At 42.3% G+C, this 20,404-nt stretch overlaps 1 protein-coding gene and 1 pseudogene across 1 annotated transcript in view; one reads left to right on the top strand and one right to left on the bottom strand.

Annotated features, from left to right (window-relative positions):
• Window positions 1–20,404, top strand: part of LOC104325370 (aldo-keto reductase family 1 member B1-like) — a 236,250-nt gene that overhangs the window by 28,066 nt on the left and 187,780 nt on the right. The window lies entirely within an intron of this gene.
• LOC104325371 (aldo-keto reductase family 1 member B7-like) lies at window positions 6,760–17,305 on the bottom strand (annotated as a pseudogene).

Below are 20,404 nucleotides of genomic sequence, written 5' to 3'. Positions count from 1 at the left end.
ATGTTAACTTCTTTTGTATGACCTGCTAGCTCTCTGTTGTTCTCATGCTAGTGCGCATGTAGAACACCTGAGTGTGATCAACCTGTGGCCATTGATGAGTCTGAGCCTCTCTTTAGAGTTGTTTTGATATGTCTGACAGCTAATATACTAATGTTTAGATCAGTCTTTATTGTACTGAAGTGATAGTATACTTTGGCTAGTAGAAAACTCATTCCATTGAAGACATGAAGTCTACAGGGCATCCTATGGGATTGTTTTAGTAAGCAGTAGAAAACTTGTTCTTTCCAGGCAGGCAGCACATGATGCAGGAAAGAGTTCTGTGCTTGTACAAGCTACCATTTGCAAATACAGTAAAAATGGATTTCCAAGAAAATCCTGTGTCATGAACTAGAAGATCAGAAACTTACTACTTTGTTCTGGGAGGACAGAAAAATAACCTTATAGCTGAGTTTTGACATGTGAGCTGTGTTCGTCCCTTGGGAGTGTTTTATGGTTTTCACAATATTTGCAGGTAATGGTTTTAAAGTTGTTGCCTTCTGAGAGGTGCTTAAGACTACTCGCAAAATGCACTGGTAAAAACAGTGGCTAGTGTTGAGTAATTTTCTTACATGTTCTTGTAAATTTTTTTCAGAGGTCTGAGTAGATCTAGAGTGTGAACTGTCCTCTGAAGGAGGTTATGTGGGCATGGCGGAAAGGGGGTTCTTTCTGAACAGTTAAAAGAAGGGAGACACCAGAACTGTTAATGCATAATCACCCCTAAATGGTGAGTGTAAGGTGGGATTCTGATTCCATAACTGCATCACATAGTGTACCTTAAAGGGAACTCAGCCAGGTTAAAATGTACTGTGAGTGCAGTTGTTCTCAAACTATTTGTGAAACAGGTGGCTTGTTTCCTGATACTGATGAAAAGGTACTAAGGAGTCATACTAATTCCAAATTTTTTTCTGATAAATGCTGACCATTATATTGAGAAAACAGATTTTGTTATCTTCAAATGCTGCTTTTAAATCTTTCCACTATTGCTGAGGCCAGACTTTACATGTAACATGCTTTTGGTCAGAATAATTTACAATGGGCTAACAGACAAGACTGAGTTAACTTCCAAAATGAGGCAGAGGGAGGAGAGAATCAATGTCTGACTCTAAGCCATATTCTCCTCTAATGCTGAGTCTCCTAACATAAACTGATTACAGTCACTTTAAATTCTGGGCTTAAAAGCCAATACAAAAAGCTTCAGCTCTGCAAGTGTTTTTGTGTATCTGTAATGTGATAAATAAAAGCCCAAAGGCATCTAAAAAAAGCAGAACAGCTAATGTTCTTAGATTAGTCTGAGCTGTGACAAAAAACTGTTTGGGGCAATGTTGACTTGCTCAGAAATAACATTTTTGTGACAAATGTGTTCTGGCAAGAAGTTACATTGAGGGTCAGGGCTTCTAAAATAGTACATGAGGTTCTGTTAATTTCCTCTGTTTTCATTTCACTGTAACTTTATGAAAGTTTGTGCCTGAAATTTTCCATTCTCAGAGTAGGAATTTTACTGGAGAAGACTTTCAGACAGACTCTTCTGCAGCAGAAGGATGACTAGCTAGCACTCAGGGTGGAGTGGTACTGTCTAACAGGCGCTCTCTGTATTTTGCTGGATGACTTAGTGGGAAAGAATTTGGAAGGGGTAGTTCTGGGACACAGTGCAGTACTTAGCTGGCAGAGGGCTTGGATGCTTGGTGAAATAGAGTAGGAAGAGAGGAAAAAGAGAAGCACCTGAGTGAAGGGACAGTGATGCATAAACTTGCACAGAAGGCAGGCTGTTGTCAGAAAGGATGAGTGGGAAGGGAGTGATAGAAAACCATGTCACCCATAATGATTTTGGATTGCTTCTTTAAGGCCAGATATAATAAGGCTGAGATTGAGGAAGAGCCTGTCTTCTAGACTGCAACCACGTCTTTGTTTAATCTAGGTTGATCTGGCGATTGTTACAGTAAAATAAATGGCTGTTGTACCCCCATACTTGTGCCACACTCTGCCTACAAGGGTAGAGGTTTCCTTTCATCTCTTAAAAGGTAAAGTGGAAAGATCAAAGAATTAGATATCCGGAGCCTAGCATTCCTGCTAACTGAGCTCTTCCTGCTATAACTGTTCACAGCATTTGTTTTTGTATTGTGATTTGACGGATCTCTGGGTTTCTGATCAAAGAAATTTTTAAGGACAAATACAGTCTTGTAGCTCTTCCAATGAAAAGTGGTTGTGTTTTTGTTTTGTGTTTTTAAGAACTTGTGGTTCAGTTCCACCTTGTTGGCCTCTCTTACTAGACTTTCTCAGGACTGCTGCAGCAGTTACACTACTGTGATACTGTAGCACACCCTAGGAAGAGGAGACCAGCTTGCAGGAAAGATGAAGAGCAGGAGACAGAAAAATCATGTTCTTGGGACTGGTAGAATCAGTACTTGTACTCAAAATTTTTTTCACTTCCAGCTGCACTCTCACTGCTTCAAGTGATACCAGATTAGCAGGCCTTTTTTTCATGTTAAAAGGGAAATGGCTCTGACAGAACAGATCAATTTTCAAAGAATAATGGTGAACTGATTTATGGGGAAAACAAAGAAAACTGGCAGTTATCTCGCTGGAGAACGCAAGAGACCTTTTTTGAGGATTTTTGGGGGTAGCAGAGGAGAATACAAGAAGCAGCTGGAATTAGCATCTTGCTGGTTGGAGGTAGGACACCACAAATAGTCTTACAGGCACAGTATGTTTCAGGTTGCAGTTGATGTTGCTTTTGGGAGAAAATGGCTTGACTTCTGATACTGGAACATAAATATACAAGCCTGCCTGGCTGGAATCACTTTTTATGTGATGATCTGTAACTGGGTCTTTGTTTCCCTCTGGGGAAAGAGGCAGGATCTCTCTTCTTGCTGATCTCACAAGACTGGCACAAGTGCATACTGTAACATTGTGCAGAGTTGTGAAATCCAGGGCACAGGAAACTATGTTATTCAAAACAGGAAAAGAAAATCCTGTATTTGGATTTTTAATCTGTATTCACAATGTTGAAGATACTACTAGAAATCTGGAGTCTTTTGCTTAACTGGGGCACAGAACAGTTGACTCGGGACAAACTATTTTATCTTTTTAATCACTTAATACTCCCCTAGTTTGTCATCTATAAACTCTGTCAGTAACTATTTGTCATCCCTCCCTCTGCCTTGGCCACTTAAAAAGTACAGAGCCCTACCTTATTCTGGCAGGACCTTGCTCATTTAAGCTGAGAAGCAACTCTTAAAACTTCTTCATAGGCCATGTTGCTCTTGCATTTTAATTTTTTAAAGTGCATGGTACAGGACTGCTAGTACAAACATCTGCAAAACTACATCTTTTTTCCAAATTCTCAGGGGAAAAAAAAAATCAAGCTGAATATACAATCTGGCTTTTCTGAACTTAAATAAGCCTGATTACAAGCCAGCTGATAGCTGCTCATAAGAACAGCTGAACTGAATCAGACTAAGTATCTACTTACTGCAGCATTCTGTCTCCAACTGTGGCCAAAACAAGTTGAAGATGAGTAAGTTGAGCATTGCATGCAGTTGGGTGTGTGTTTTTTAAATATTCTGACAGCAATTTAAGATCTTCTGTGTTTAACAGCCATCAGTTAACTCTTTCTTGATCAGTTACCTTGTGAATCTGTTAGATTCCAAGGGAATGATTTTTCACACCTACGTATCTTGTGAAGAACTGCTATCTCTTATTTGTTTTGGGCTTGTCTGCTGCTAGATTGATTTGATAGTGCTGACTTTTACAGTGGAGGAGATAGCAACTGGTCTATTTCCAGTCACACTTTTCAAGCTGCTCCAGATTTAAGAAACTTCTGGCACACTCCCTGCACTGGTGTCAAGTAAAGTCTTAGTCTACTTAATTGCTGTCTGTAGAAATTATTCCTAGGCCATTGATTATCCTAGTCAGTCTGCTATAAATCTTTTTTAAGATATAGAGGAAGCCAAGGACCAGAACTCTTTGCGCAGGATTGAATGCAAAAGGTTCATGGAATAGGTGTCTATCTCACTCTTTTGTTTCTTATTCTGTTTGGTTTTGAATGATATTGAGCCCAATATGAGAGAGGTTGGAACTATAATAGATGGAAAATCTGAGCAGCAAAGATCAGCAAAGAGTTTTGAATTTTACCTATTGTTCATTACCTACATTATCCTGTTTCCCCTCTAAAACATGGACATAACATTTTTTTTCACCCAGACCCTTTGGAACTTCTAATGAAGGCTTAACTATACCAGAATGGATGAACTGCACAATAAAAGCTCAAGTCATGGGACAATGTGTTGTGATACAAAGGCAAAATGCTAAGCTAAGGTGTTTTTCATTTACTGGGTTCAGTCCAGTGGCATGGATAATCTCACTGCTGACTAGGAAAGATGTATCTGCAGGTTTGGTCTAAGAGCACTGTTACATAGCTGACAGAAACTGAAAATTATTTGGGGATAATATAAACATCTTGTTGTGGTTCCAACAGAAAGCTGATGATCATGCTGCTGATGAAGTAGGGATGAAAAAATAGAAGCTGTTAGTCCTTCAGGAAACTTACTGTGCTCCCTAGAGCTGGTTATGGTGACTTGAGCCTGTTTATTCTGCATCTGACACTGGGAGAATCTCATAGTCTTTCCTGAAGCATTTTGTTTGTAGTGTAGCATGTTCTCTCCTGGCTTTAAGAGATGGCCTTGGTATTTTCAGCTCTATGAGGTGCCAGACCTGTGGCCTTTTGTATATCTGCTCCTTGTGTTAGACATTGATCCAGCCTGGGGATTAGTAACTAACAGATGCTCCATGGGCCACTGAAAAGTAGGTGGAGACAGACTATCACTGAATGTACCTGGATAGCAGCATGCAGTTGAATTAGTTACAACCACAGAAAAGGGAGTGGGTTAAATGGCCATCAGTATATGCTTGCTCATTAACACAGGGTTCAGATGAATCTGGAGACTAGAAAGTTTCCAGCACTTTTTAGTGTGTGGCAATACCTCTGCTGCAGGTCCCTGCACTGACAGAACAAATAGAAGTCTTCAGAAGACAGTTGTAGCTTGTCCCTTTCTCTCTTCTGTTGCAGTGATCTGACCAACATAACACTTGTTCTTTAGTCAACTGCATTTACAAGAGCAGTAAAACAAGCCCAAGTCTCTACCCTAGCATGTCATGACAATTTTTGTTTTCTTAGCAAGCAGGTTATATGTAAAGTGAAGTCTGAACTTACAAAAAAAACACAGAAGAGGTAGGAAGATATTTTTGAATCCTCAAAACCAAATACAAGGGAGATCAGGCTTTGTAGTTCCCTCTCTACAGGTAGCAGATGCAGTTATAGCAGTGCCCTTGTGGCGTAGATGTTGGGGTGGGTGAAATGGTGAAGCTAGGAAGTGTGCTTCTTGAGCAGCTAATAGCAGCCGGCTTACCGCTGTCATAGGCTGCAGTGATTGCTGTGAGGCAGTGATGGCCTGCTAGAAAGGCACATTGTCTTTATGTCATGTGGCTGCAGCTCTGCTGCAGAATAGAGGGTGCTTTATTTCCCAGTAACTGACATCACCCAAATTTTTCTCCTTTTACCTTTGCTAAGGTCTCTGCAGCTGAAAAAGATCTATTGTCTCTAAAACAAATGCACAATCTCTGGCTTCTAACTTGTTTTGAATTTTTTACTATTATATGGCTACTGTGATCATCTAGTCCAACTTCCTGCCTGCCACAGTCTATAAACATCCTGTAAATAACTTCAAGTCTGATAGCTGTGATTAAATTGGAATGTTGTTAGAAAATTCCTATGAAGTAGAGAATATTTCAAGATAGGCTGTATGCCACAGTCTTAAGCAGGTATTGCTCCTACTGCTGTAGACTGACAACCTGACCACAGTCTGAATGCCTGGAAGCAGAGCACCTTCCATGTAGCTCATTTTCTAACTGTGGCTATGATGGTATCCTGTAACTGACCCTTTCAATTTAGCATGTTTGGGGGGTGGAGAAAAAAAGAGTACCTATTACAGGCACCTTCCTGTCCATACCACTGCGCTATAACTGTTTGGTGTCAATTGCTGACATGCTTTTCGGACCTCTTAGAGTTGCTGTAGGAAATCCCATTTGACAGAATTGCTTTGCCATTTCTAGGGCACCTGTTATTCAAACATGTTGCAAAAGTCTAAAGTAGCTCAAAGATATGTCATCATTTCCTTTATAGACTTAAAAACCTCAACTACAAAGAAAATCAGTTGGAAAAGGATATCCACGAAGTGTGTATCCTAGCTCTGAACCTTAATTACACAATTGTCCTTCCTCTCTGCAGGCAGTGCTGATCCACATTGTTCTTCTGCTGGGCTGGAAGAGCCTAAAGCAGTTACAGGAGTTCTGAGTCACATGTTAAACTTAAAGAGCAAGAAGTCTGGATTAACAGACACCTCATTAAAACTCCAGTAGATGCATGGGCTGTAGTAGCACTGACTTTTTTTACCAGAGAAAACAACATCCAGTGACATTCTTTGAGTCAAAACACAAGCAAACAATATCTAGGGAGCAGTACAAGAGAGTGAAAATCTACTGTTGGCTTCTATGAAGCTGCCCAGCTATTCTGCTTGTTACATAAGACAGTTGCCAAACAAAATAATTCCTCTGTGTCTCCTTTATCAGACTTCAGATTTGCTGGGAGAGATGCAGTCTTAACTGCAGCCATTCTACTGATAAAGGCATTATTTACATACTTTTGTAGATACAATAGACCAAACATACAAATCTCCTACCAGTTTATTAGTTTTAGCAGTTCATAAATAGGACACCTCATTAAGAAAACAGCTCCTGAAACATAATTCACTAGTGTCCTCTAAAGAGCTTTCAGTCTTATGCTGAAATTACTGAACTAAGACTCTCAAGCAGCATATTGTCTTATCACATAAAGATCTTCTGATGTTAAATGGATTGTCTTACATTAACAACTGAAAGCATATGTTTTGAACTTTTGTCTAAAAATACAACCACTGGGAGAATCTAAATTTCTCTAAAATTTGTCAGGTTTTATATTTATGATAAAGACTGCTTTTCACAAATCCCAAAGATTCAGGTTTACTAAACTTTATCATTACTAAATGGTAAGAGAATATATATTTTGCTACAATAGAATTTTGCTACAAGAAGAGCAGAGCAAAGATACAGATAAAGGACTGATATAACTGGTTGATAATAAGGGAAGCAAATGCATGCACGCTCAAAGATTACTCTTCAGAATGCCTATGAGCTACCTTCTCCCATCTTGTAATACATATTCCACTTATATTGTGATTTAATACACATGAAGTATTACAAATTGCTTGAAACAATGATATACAGTCCTGATCCCCAGAGGATGTGAAGACGATGCCTATGTTAGTCTTCCAAAAAAGGATAGTCCTTGTGATTTTTGCATCTAGGAGAAGAGAGTATGATTAAAACACTTTAAGGATATAGTCTTAAGGCTAAGAAAAAAAGGCTTTTTTCTCCTGACAAAAGCTCTACAGAACTAAAACTGTGAACTACATTAAAAACACTAATGTGAGTCTGCTTAGTTTACACAGGGTAGTGGAAGTTAATGCTCTGTAACCTTCACATATAACAGTGACCTTGTTCTCAAAAGATACATTATCTTCTGCTTAGCTGAAATCGCTAAACTTCCCTGTGATACTAAACCGCTGTCTTGTGAACTCCTAATTCCACTGTATGCTACTAGATAAGTGAGTAACCTTGGAAAACAGAATAAATTTCAGATCTTTGTATCTAACCATTCTATTATCTAGATGCTGTCTTAATAATGTTGGCATAAATACATAGGCACAGCTTTTCACTTCAAAAAAACCTTACAATTCTCATTCTTAAAATGGAGTTTATTTACACTGACTGTCTCTTACATAAAGTAGCCAAAGAAAACAGAAAAAAAATGCCACCTATTTATTTTGGAGTTCCCAGCCAATTTTGATTTTCAGACAGCAGTTTGGTGTGTATCCATTACAAGATATCTTAACACACAACGTACCTGCAAAAATCCCAGTGCTACCAACCTGTAGAAGACGGGCAATGCTCTAATAAACCCTAGTGCTGGATTCCAGTAGGTATGGATATGCCCAGGTATTGGTTAACATTCCCTCTCTTCTTATTTTTAAGTGGGACTATCAAATACTGACCATTAAGAGGAGAGCCAATGATAATCCAATTTTGCTAAAACGTGGAGGACGAGGAAGTACTCGCTTAATGCACAGATACGATACTGCTTCTTGAAAGCAAGGAGGGCTTCCATCTCCTCTTTAGCCAATTCAAAGTCAAACACTTGAATAAAGGTCCCAAACAGCTGGGTTACTTCAGTTTGCAAAAAGACAAGTGTAAGTTCATTTGCAGAAAGAATACCAAAAACAGAAGTAGAAAAGCATTGTATTTGTTGAAGCACTAGGAAGCGTGCAATAGATGCAATGAATACATGTCGTAAAGTTACAGTGCTGGTGGGGTCTAATTGAATCATATTTATATTGCAAGGTGGAAAAGTTAATCTCTCTTACTTGATGTGTTCTAATGAAGGAGACTTGGCTCCTTACTTTTAAAGTAATTTTTTGCATGCATAAAGAAGTAACCTATGTGGTATCTGTCAGACAAAAGGTTTTGCCAGTTCTAAGAATGAAAGGGGTACTTTGTTCCACTGGCAGAGTGGATTTTTCTGTGTAAAGTTTAACACCATGAATAATTTTGTAAGGTACCCTCTTACCTTAAAATTTTCCTCAATATGGTGTGGAGTGACAGATTTGGGAATTACACTCACATTTCTTTGAACGTGGAGCCGGATAAGCACCTGCAGGAACAGACAGGGAGTTACAGCTGAGAAGTTCTGCCTGTCTTCCAAAAGCTGAAAACCATATGCGCCTACATGGTTACATGGAACAGCTCTACTGATAAAAGCAGAGATGTCTCACGTAGGAAAAGCACTATAGTAAACCCTTCCTCATTATTGCATGAGCTCATTTAATCATTATCTGTCTCTGAAGTTGAGATGACAGCATGGGAGTGCATTGAACAAGAGTTCAGAATTGGCCAGGGATGCTGTGTGTAGAAGTGGCTAGTGTGCCAATTAAAGCCCAAAGCCATTGGTAATCTTCTGTCCATCATGAAAACTAGTGTTAGAGATAATATTCTTTAAAGCATTACGATGTGTATGAGACACAGCTAGAACTCAGCTTTCCATAATACCTGTGTAAATAGTTACTTTAGCACGAGTGGGAAAAATACTTGTAACCAGGGAAAATACTATGATCAGTATTAACCTGATCTGGGATTTTGTTGTACTTGAGTGCTATTTCCTTCATTTGGGGATCATCAAAAAAGGAAATATCTTCAGGCTTGGACCTGTGAAAATAAAAAGCAGACTTCAGCAGTTCAGTGGCCTGCTCTCTTCTCCCTCAAGCACTGTAGGGTAAGAATATTTTTTAAATTATAAGAAAGCATCATCTTGCACGCTTTAATTCACCATCTTCTCATTGCTCCAGTCCCTGCTTTCATTCTTTTCCTTTTATCGCAGGTTGGCACATGAGAAGAGGCCTGTAGTTTCTAGTATAACAGGTCACTGAAACACATATTTCAGTCCATCCTGGGATCAGGCTGGGAATTTCTTTTGTCCAAGTATAGCCGGTCACTGAAACACATTTCAGTCTAGCCTGGGTTCAGGCTGGGAACTTCTTTTGTCCAGATCCTGAAAATTTCATCTTGAGAATGGGCAGCTGTCGTGTCCTTCACAAGCACAGCTGCTCTGGTATACACCCTGTCCCAGGTTGGAGAAGGCCATGAAGACTGGAGTAAAAGCAAAATTTCTTCAAGTCATCCATTTAAAAACCTAATCCATTTGTCTCAGCAAGACTGCAAAGTTGCTGTTTTCATAAGCATGTGCTGCTTTGTTTTGGGTTTGGTTTTTTTTTAGTTCAGAAGTTCTCTTACATGTTTAATAAGCTCACCCAAGCTCAGTTAAGAATTATCTTTCACTAACCAATTGATCCTTTTTCTCCTAAATATGAAACTCCAGAAACAGCACAGGTATGAATTAGTGGACTGAATATCACAGTAAGTGTGAGAGAGGTTTCTGTGTGTGTGAAGGTTTATCCACGTCCCAAGACTGGTTTACTGTATTGGCTCCAATCAATGTCTAAGAAAGAAGTCTCACAAACCATTCTTACCACGGCCAGTTGGGCACTCCAAGGGGACAATATGCAGTGGCAGAGATCCCTTTGGATTGGCAAAACTTCATCAGCTCTTCCTGAGGAAGGTAGGGGTGGCTCTCAATCTACAAAGAAAAAAAGATTTCTTCATAAGCAGAAGGTACTTCAAGGTGACCTACCAAGCCCCACATCAGCTTTGAAAAGGTTGTTCTTTTTGCAGCTGTAGGGTTTTTAAGAGAGTCAGCCAGTGCTTCAGATCTTTTCCCCTTATTCCCAACGCTGCCTCCAGCAAGGCCCAATCTTCATACATTAGTTTCTCTTTCCAGCTGCCTGCCTCATTTTTCATGACCTCTCCCAGTCCCCCTGTCAGTGGGCTCCAAGTTCCAGTTGTGCACATCCAGCTGAAGCACCCAGCTCTCCGGTCCTCCAGTCCTACCTGTTCACCCCAGCAGCGTGGCCTGGCTCTGGTCCTACCTGTTCATGCAGCCTCTTTTTCCTTAGGAGCTGTAGGAAAGGAGATGGGTAAGCCCCGCCGCATTCTCCATTTCAGAGCTCATCTCTCGGCCCACACGAGCTGAGTGCTGCAGTCAGAAGAAAGGTGAAGGTTGCGCTTTCAAGCCAGGGGTGCCGCAGGCTTGTGCGACTGCAGCTTCCTGCACAAGTAAGGGCACAGAACGTTCTGCATCTTTGATTGCTCCATGATTTAGCCAAACACAGGTGTATTCCCACACAGATATGAAAAAGCACAGCCTTAACATAAAAGGTATTTTACTGCCAGAGATGTTGCATCGAATGCAACACCCCAGACAGGTGTGATGTCAGTACTGATGAGTTTGAGAACAATTTACCTGATTATTTGCAGGTTTGTGTCTTGAGCCTGGTTTGCTCAGGGGCTGATCTAACTGTTTGCAGTTGAAGTTGGAGACTCCAATGGCTTTCACCAGTCCCATATCCACCAGCTCTTCCATAGCCTAGAAACACTACAGAATCAGACTTGCTATTGAATTAAGACCTTTTTTTTTTAATATGGCAAAATTGCCTGTGCAAAAATTTCAGTGGTAAAAATCCTCATGGCTGGGATCCTTTCCTGATGTGGCGTTAGTACAGTACAGTGAACGGTGGGACCGTGGTCAAAGACTCGGGCTTTCTCATCATGTATCATCATACAAACAAATAACAGCATTATTCAAGATTAACAATTACTACACTACTATTACTTCAGTAGAATACAACTATTTTGAAATATTATCCCCAGGTAGACCTTCTGCTCATAAATAAAAAAGGTTTTTTTAGGATAACTCCTCAGCTAAGAAATAATTATCCCATAATAAAAAGCTTGTCATTTGGAACAGAGCGGCTTGACAAGGAGCTGTTCTGGGAGAGTTAGAGCAGGATACCAGATCATCAACGTTGATTAATTTCCCAAGAGAGATGTACCATTTAGCAGTGGCAGTATAGTATAAGCAGCGCTGTGTTCCCACCACCTATTTTCGTTCACACTAGCAAACAATAAAACAGCTAGACAGCCCTAATTAGATTGGCACCTCCAGCAGAAAGAAACAGGAGAAAATAATCTTTAGAGCAGAAGATAACACCTCTTCTGAAGCAGAAATCATTTTTATTTGAAGTTGCTATCACAAGCAGGAGCCTGAAATGTCCACTTTTTGCCTTGAAATGAGCAACAAAAATGTGCCTTATTCTTCATCTGACAGTAGGAAAAAACCATCAGCAAATTCTTCTGACTCTGGTGAGTCTCTTGTCTTCTTTTGACCTGGCCATGCTGAGCACACAGTGGGGGTGGGAGGGAAAGGAAGCCCAAACCATCAGCCAAGCAGAAATTTGAACTTGCGCCCAAGTCTTGTCTCCCACACAGCCCATGCTCTTGCCTGTTTGCATTGCACACGCAGCTTTAGCGAAGGACTTTGGGCAAGTTCCAGTATTTTCTAGAGGGGGGAAATCTGGATGCTCTGGGTACCTCAGCACAGGCATGCTGGCTTTCCTGTGGTCTGGACAGCTCAGGTGCAACTAGGGATGAGCACGGCTACAGCTAAAGCCACTGAAATATGTCCAGAGAGTGGTGTGGGGTCTGAAGCGACAGCATATGTCAGCTCAAGCCACTGCAGGGTACACACACAGTCAAAGATTTCCTCTTGCCATGCCCACCCAGCCAGTTTAGTAAGCAGTAGACATAAAAATACCTCAATTTTGGCAAGTAACACAAGAAGGAGCCCAAGGGTACAGAGAAATCAGCAATCTGGAATACTTCACATCAGAAATTCTCTCAGAACGATTCCCAAAGTAGAAACCTTCAAGTTTTCAGGTTGTTACTTCAAACTAGCAAGAATTTTTTGGCCTGTCAATGAACATACCTCACATGTATCCAGAAAATCTGTATTGCTGGGAATGATCATGCCATTTCCATCTGCAGGAAATAGCTCCTCCCCTGCCTATCATCACAACAAAAAAGCGAGTTTAAGGTAGGCTGAATAGTAAGTAGTTAAAGAAATCACTTAGAAATTCTACAAGCGAGTAGAGCTGGACACATGCTGGATATCCTGCCCTGTGTTTGTTTTGGGGAAAGACGTGGCCAAAACCAGTAATCTGTATGAACAGAGTAATCTTCAAGAAAATCTGCTTCTTGAGAATCTGTCCTGCGGGCAGAGGAGGGGCAGACACTTTTATGTGCCTCAGTCAGGTTGCGGGAAGGCCAGGGATGTGACACGATGGGGAAACAAGGATTTATTTAACCTGAGGGGAGAGAGAGAAGAGAAAAATAGGAACTAAGTAATTCACAGCTGTTTGATCCTGGAAAAGCAAATGATAGCCAAATCCCAGGCTTTAAGAGGAAGGTGATCTGGATGGTAATTTGATCCATGACATGGAAATGCTGTGCAGGGTAAAATAAGGTGATTTTTGTACTACAATACCTAGCTTAAGCAGCCATGACCTTACCTTTCCTCCTGGGCACTCCATGCGGAGGTTTGTCATTATGTCCTAATGAGGTCTAACAACACCCCTCATTCGAGAGGACATGTCTGGTCCCAAAGGAAAAAGTGGCAGAGCTCTGACAGGTGGCTCCTGGGAGTTGAAGGCTCAAGACCTTGAATCCCATGGGCCAGTGCATCAGGTAGAGATCCAAATAATCCAGTTGGAGGGCAGCAAGTGTTTTCTGGCATGCCTCCTTCACCAGGGATCTCTCGCGGAAGGCGGACCACAGCTGCAGGGGTAACGCAAAGCCTGGGAGCTGCTCTCCTAGCCTCACAACCGCAGAGCATCCCTGGCAGGGAAACACATGGCGCAGACACAGAGGCAGCTCATGATACGGCACATCGTCTTGTCTTGAGGAAGTGCCACTTTTGTGCACCTTACTTTATTTGCAATACTGTCAGTTAAGTAAAATGAGAACGAGATACTCTAAAATTCCAACGATTCATACAACAATTAAACAAAATGAAGAAAAAAGCAAAACTGGTGAAAATCAACCTGCCAGCTTCCAGCAGATAGAAGTTACTTTATTTTTCCTACCATTGTTGTTGGGGGAAAAAACAAAACAAACCATAACATACAGGAGTTAACAGGCTGAGGCCGGCAGCGCAGCAGGAGTGACCACGAATACAATAGCCCTGCTTCCTATCTCAGAGGCCACTGAGAGCATGGCCTCAGTTCCTGTCTCCATGGCTGACAATGGATATGGACTACAAAAAAATCCCTCTCAAATCAAGCCTTTTTTTTTTTTTTTTCCCCAAGAGTTGACCTCTTCCTTCCCTCCATCCGCAAAATGCTTTGCCCTGACAGAGAGGAGTTAATTCCCAGACCAGCTTCATCCCCTGGCACTTTGCAGGTTGGGACCTTGTCTCTCTTCCTAAGAGCTGGCCTCATGTGAGACAAGTTATCCAAAGACATACCTTACTGGCAATAAAGAGGTCTTCTCGCCTCACAATCCCCTCCTCAATTTTTTCTCATAGTGCATCCCCGATCTCACTCTCGTTCTGGTACAGGAAGGCACAAAGTGGCGGTACCCAACACCGATGGTAAACTTCACTGCATCTCTTGCTGTTCCTTGGAGAGACTGAAACAAGAAGACAAGTCAGTAATTCGGTGAACAGCAGCAGAAGTTTGCTGTTCTCCAGATCTGGAGACTTTACTCCCCCAAATAATGAGGTGTTCCACTTTGGCTCTTGCTTTCATTCATTTTCTGTAATAAAATGGCCATGGGAGTCACTGATGAGCTGCCTGAGCTGATCTGCCCTTTTCTAAGGATTGAATGTTCACATTCGGACACGAGGCTACCTCAAAATCAGTTCTAATTTGCCCAGAAATTAAAAGCAATTTTAATGTGGGATCCTGGCAACATGGGGAAATGAATCACCTCTGGAAAGCCTGCTGGCCCTGCACACAAACAAGCCGGCTCTTGTTGACACAGGACAAGGGAGGTGAGAGGACAGCAAAACCCTACACGGACAGTGCCACCTCCTGGGCAAAATACACAACCTGGTATTTAATAGCAAAGTAAATCAGATTCTTGGCTTGGAGACACTGAAGAGTTGTTTGATGACTGGATACCGATTCTGGAAAACGGTACTTCAAGCAGAAATGTGATGCAAAACTGCGACCACTCCTACATTTAACTTCACTACACCCCCACCCATCATCTTTTTTTTCTTTTTAAATGATTTCACTTCTCCAAGTATTTCCAGTCAAAGGGTGCTTGGTTGGTTCATCTAAATTTAAAAAAAAAAAAAAAAAACAAACAAAAAACCAGAAACCGCAGTGGTTTTTTTTCTACAAGGCTACACACAACCAAACAGCCAGTTTAAAGTTTTACAAGTTTTCCTTTTTGCAGCCCCTTACCCCATCCCACCCCTTCCTACGTATGAACGCTGCAGCCCCTCGGGAGGCATGGGGCAGCAGGCTGGCAGCAATACCTGCCAAGCGCCGGGCGTCATAGAGCGCCTTTTCTCTGGGTCCTGCTGCTGCAGCATGGGAAAGCTGCCGTGCAGGAGCGATGGGCACCGCTTTTGAGTGGAGGAGTCGTCAGTGGAGAGCAAAGATGACAATATGTACCCTGTGATGACACAAGACTCTGTATTGTGAGATGTTTTTCAGAAAAAAATAATCCGTTGCTTCATTTTATATGGTGCTTACTGAACAGGACTTCACGTCAGAGTGATGGGGTAGAGAGGCCCCATTGCCGCACCGAAACACAGGGAGTCGCAGCTGAAGCTGCTGTGGGAACCTTGAGGTCAAATAGCTTTGATCAAGTAATCGCAGTGGGTTTGGGCCATGTTTTCATTGCATTAGCACAAGAGATTTTTGTGGTGGCGGGGATCACAGGTCCAAAATTTTCCTTCTGTTTAGTCCTAATCAGTTCCTGCTAGCATCTTCACAGAGCTCAGCCACCCCAGCATCAATGCCCTAAGAGGCTCCACGCAAGGCATGCTTTTTTTAAAGCCTACTTGGTTATTCTAGACTTCTTAGTGTGTTTTCTCATCTGACTAATCAAGACTGAAAGGGTTAAACAAACTCAGCCCCATTTGTGCATAAGTTACATGATGATTAGCAGCAGCTGACCCAAAAATATAGCAGGAATAATTTAAGATAGTTTTATGCTGACTGGACAGTGTTTCATAGAGTTGGCAGCTTGCAATTCAACATACTTAGTTTCCAGTCTCAAATCCAGGGCATGATCCACTACTTTTTTTCTTTCTTAAGAAGAAGCTCCGTTTCTTAAAATTTTCAGCTTATTTCCAGACTCCTTTTATGTTTATAGTTCAGTATATCCTTAAATCTTCTCTCTCACCAGAAGTCCATTAGATAACATTTGCAGGTAAAGAACTACCCAAACTATTTTCATGCGAAATGCTGCGTAGTCATCTGCTGCAATACAAATAAGTTATCCTCAGCCTCTAAGGAGTTAATGTAAATTCCCACTTCCAAATCCACTCATTGCCACCTAAGTTCCTATATTTACATGCACTCATCAAAGATGACACCTACATGACTTGCTGGGATATTAATACCCAGTGCCAAAAGCAAAAAAAAAAACCAAAAACCAAAAACAAAGAAAAACAAGCTAGGCGAAGTTTTTACTTCTGTAGTATGTAATTTTTTTCCATAGATAAGAAAAATCTCCTTCTATCTGCTCACTACCTGCACTGTCAGCACCACCTGCTCACTTAAAAAAATTCCTCAACGACAGGTGTAAATACCTGCATTACCTGAAATATTTCAGAAGGCAAGAAATGCCGCACAGAGGATTTGCTGCATTTTCCTGACCTGAAGAGGAGATTGCTGAAAAAGTCCACCGCGATTCTCAGCAATTTCCTGATGTCACCTGCGTGACCAGAGGCAGAGGGATGAGAAGAGGTCCCCAGCTCCAGCAGGTACCTGCCAGGTCCCCAGTCCCACGATGAGCATTCTCACGCGGGTGGGCAGCTCCAGGTAGGTGGCCGTGCACAGTCCCCTCCCAGCCACCGCAGGCAAGGACAGGCTGCAGCCCCTTGCAAAACTTATTAAATAGGCTTTGCCCCTCCCTCCTGCCTGCTGACTGGCTGCAGACAAGGAAAATATGGGCAGAAGTGCTATAATAAGCAAGAGAAGGCAGGGATTTTGCCTTTATCTCTCTCTCCAAAGAATTTAGAAATTGATTGTCGGCTCCTCACATGAGTTTGTTGAGTGAGCTCATCATGCCAGTGACTCATACTGCATTGACTGAGGTTGCAGGTTTTTGTATACCCCACAGGCTCTACTTTTCTGCAAGAAAAGTGGTATTTGGGGAATTTGCACACACCCCAAGAACCATTTCTCATCTCACCTGCCTGCTCCTGAACACTTCACCAGAAGGAGCCACAAAGCTGTTTGTCTCAGGAGGAAGCACAGATCTGTCCACAGGAGGGATCGTTGTTAAAAAAATTCCCAATACTGCTTCATCCCCACAGCACCGGGCACCCATATTATATACACACCCTCCACTGCCCCATGACAGCCTATGGCTTGTCCTCACGAGCTGAGAGGCAGCGGCACGCGTCTCACTGTCCTGAATGCCTGTGTATGGGGACACCGCAGTTGCCTGGTGCTTGTGGCCAAACTCACCACCAAAATCCCTGCGCCATAGGGATTCTGGCTGATCTCAAGGCCCCCTGTGGCTTTTGCTGTCAAGCACTCAACAATGAGTGTTCACTCAATTCATATACTATCATACGCAAATTTTTTTCTCAGCGGTCCATCACTCCCATCTTCATCATTCTGCAACTCCGCAGTCGGTCCTTACCATACAAAAGTAATTTCTAGTATCAGAAAATTCATTTTACAAACTTTTCAGCCTCAGTTTAGGAATGTATCAGCCCAGTGAGGATGTGAATTAACATCTTCATTGAAGACAAATTTAAGTTTTCATTAGGGTTTCTTCATCTGTTCTAAGAACTTCATACCTACAGAGAATATTTCACTTTGACATTCAGCTTCCAAGATTGAATGATGGCTTATCGATAGTATAATTTGCTGTATTACACAATATTTTAAGCGGGATAGTAACTTAAAATTAATGTCCCATCTTATTTTCTGTTCATTTATAATCCCCCCTGCATTTCTCAGGATTAATATTAGTAACCCTAGGATGTGACAATGACAGTATCTTGTCAAAGGTCAAACCACCAGATTGTACAACACATTTAGAATATTCTGATCCAATTTTTTTGGTATATTTAAAATAGTCAGGTAGACAGTGGATTATATCCCCATTTGACTGTTAAGGAAAAACTTTTGGAAGCATTTTGACATTTCCACAGTGTGATTTGACAAGAACCACAGGGACAAAACTGTCCTTTTAGGGAAGGGTTCCCCCTGCCTGAGAGGGAGACGGGAATAAATAAAGCCTTGTCTTTTCAAGAGCCATGTTAGTTCTGCGTGACTCTTCAACATCAGAACTACTTAACCTGCAAGACTGATGATCATTAATGGCACACTATGGTACACTTGTTTCCTGGAGCAGCCACTGTGGCATTTTCTACACCTACCCACTTCTCAGAAGCCAAACAGCTTTGGGTGTCTTGTCCGTTGACGCTGTGTCACTGCTACTTTGTGGCCTTTTCTGTTTGCATGCTGTCATCCTACATGAGATTTTTTTACAGTTCACAACTAAAAACCTTCTTCTGCATAAACTGAAAAAAACAGTTTTACAAAGCTCAGTAGGAAAAGCAGCCTATTCTGGAAAATCCAAACCCTCTCATTTTTATGCACAGTGGGTTTGGCCCCAGCCTGGAGGCTCCTGTGTCCTGTCAGAAGGAGCTGGCGTGCTACCTGGTTTCAGAACCCTGCCCAAAATTTTGCAAGAACTCATTTTGAAGATATGAGTGGTAAGCATTTATTCTTTATCCAGCCATTAATGAACTTTTCCTTACCTGTCATTTCTTTGCCTGTTACAGGCAAAACCAGCCACAGGGTAACACCATGTTTCAACAGGCAGCGTCTCAAATGCCCAGTGACCCGGGGCAGGTTGTGCAGACCCTGCATGCAGAATATGCTCAACCTGAAAGCATCAACCTGTTGTTTTGAAGTTAACACAGATAAAAGTCAACAAAGCCCAAGAGGCCATGCGGTTGAGCACGAGCACGCTCGGCACTCCTGGGGCAGACACCCAAATAGCCCCCGCAGGCATCAGTCAGGTGGCCAAGGGTCCACCCTGCTGCTCCCTACAACAGGTCCCCAGCGGTACCAAACTCTTGCCCTCCAGCACCAGATTTCCTTTAGGGTTTTGTACCTTTTCACATCGGGTAGTTTTCTGCTTGTGTGCTCAAGTCGTTTCTTGCACCCATCTCACCCAGCAGCGGCCGGCTCTGCCTGTAGCCTGACCATTCCGGCACAGCTCTGCACCGCACACCTCGCTCCCCCGTCCTAAAGCCGGAGCCAGAGCTCACCTGGATCACGGGCACCTCAGCCCCACGTCCGAGGATTTTAACTGAGGTGTGCAGATCACGGCAGCTTTGGGACAAGCCAAAGGAAAACCCTTTTATTTATGAGGTCAAAAAGATCAGGCTTGCTCTGCCTAAATTCTGCAATGAAAGAAAGTTTTATCCAGCAGTTGTACTGCTCAGTGCTGCTATGTGGATATTTGATACACTTGTGTGGTTTTTCTTCTTATCTGTGAGAAAAATGTGTTACATAGTGGAAAGAGATATGATGACCCTGGCTCTCTGGATCATCCACCCTGGTCACAGAGACTGCCAAGGTACCTGTACAGCTGGTCTGCAACCAAGGGCAGGAAGAAATTCACTTCAGCTCATTGCAGAAACTAATGTAGATAAACAACAGGCTGGCTCTCCAGTACAGTGGTCGTGTCCCTTGTCCTTCAGTGACATGTAGCCACCTCCCTAACGAGAGGGACTCCCCCAGTCCCTCGACCTCTGCTCTGCCCATCACAAAGGCAGACAGAGAGCGTTATCCCATTTCTTGCTCCAGCAATCCCTCACACAGCAAAGCACATTTCCATACTGAATCAAATCACATCTCACCAGCTGGAGAAATTTTAGTCATTAGTCTATTTAGGAAAACAGTCATTAGCCCAGAGTATTTCTTAAGCCTATGTGAAGGTTTTCACTTTGCCTTTAAGTCCTTGTTCAGTTTTTCACAGCACTTATGACTTTTTTTCTTTAAATAGGTAGCTTTAGCTCAGAAGCAGTTCTCTTCCAGTTTTTTTACTTCATATGTGTCAGAAATTTTTGTTATCTATGAAGCTCTCTAAAGCGCTGGTGACTCCTGGGCACATTTCCACAGGTGGGTGCAAACAGCGCTCAGCCTGCCAACTTGAAGCTGGTAAAATACAAGTCGGCCATGTGGGAAACAACATGGAGTCAGAGCTCAATAGCTCTCTTCTAAAAACTAATTGCTTCATAAAATACCTTTGAGAGGTTGTTTAAGGTTTCTGTTTGCAGTTATTAGGAAAGTGCTGCTCTCTGCTCACAGCTTCAAGCCCAGGCTGTGTTACAGAAGAAATACCAGCACGGATGTTACCGGCGAAGCCGATCCTGGCTTGGCATCGCCAAAATGTCCCTGGGAGAAGCATGGCCTGAGTCAGGGCAGGACCAGAAACTTGGCTTTAAGGAGAGGAGACCAGTAAGACAAAGCTGGCCGAAAGGCAGTGCTGTAGGAAATACCGGGGGCCAGCAAAGGGCCAGCGTTGGCCGGCTTCCAGGAGGACAAAAACTGAGGCTGTC

This window comes from Haliaeetus albicilla, chromosome 19, assembly GCF_947461875.1.
Source record: "Haliaeetus albicilla chromosome 19, bHalAlb1.1, whole genome shotgun sequence".
Classification (NCBI taxonomy): domain Eukaryota; kingdom Metazoa; phylum Chordata; class Aves; order Accipitriformes; family Accipitridae; genus Haliaeetus; species Haliaeetus albicilla.
The sequence above is the reverse complement of the archived record's forward strand: the minus strand, read 5'-3'. Positions and strand labels throughout refer to the sequence as shown.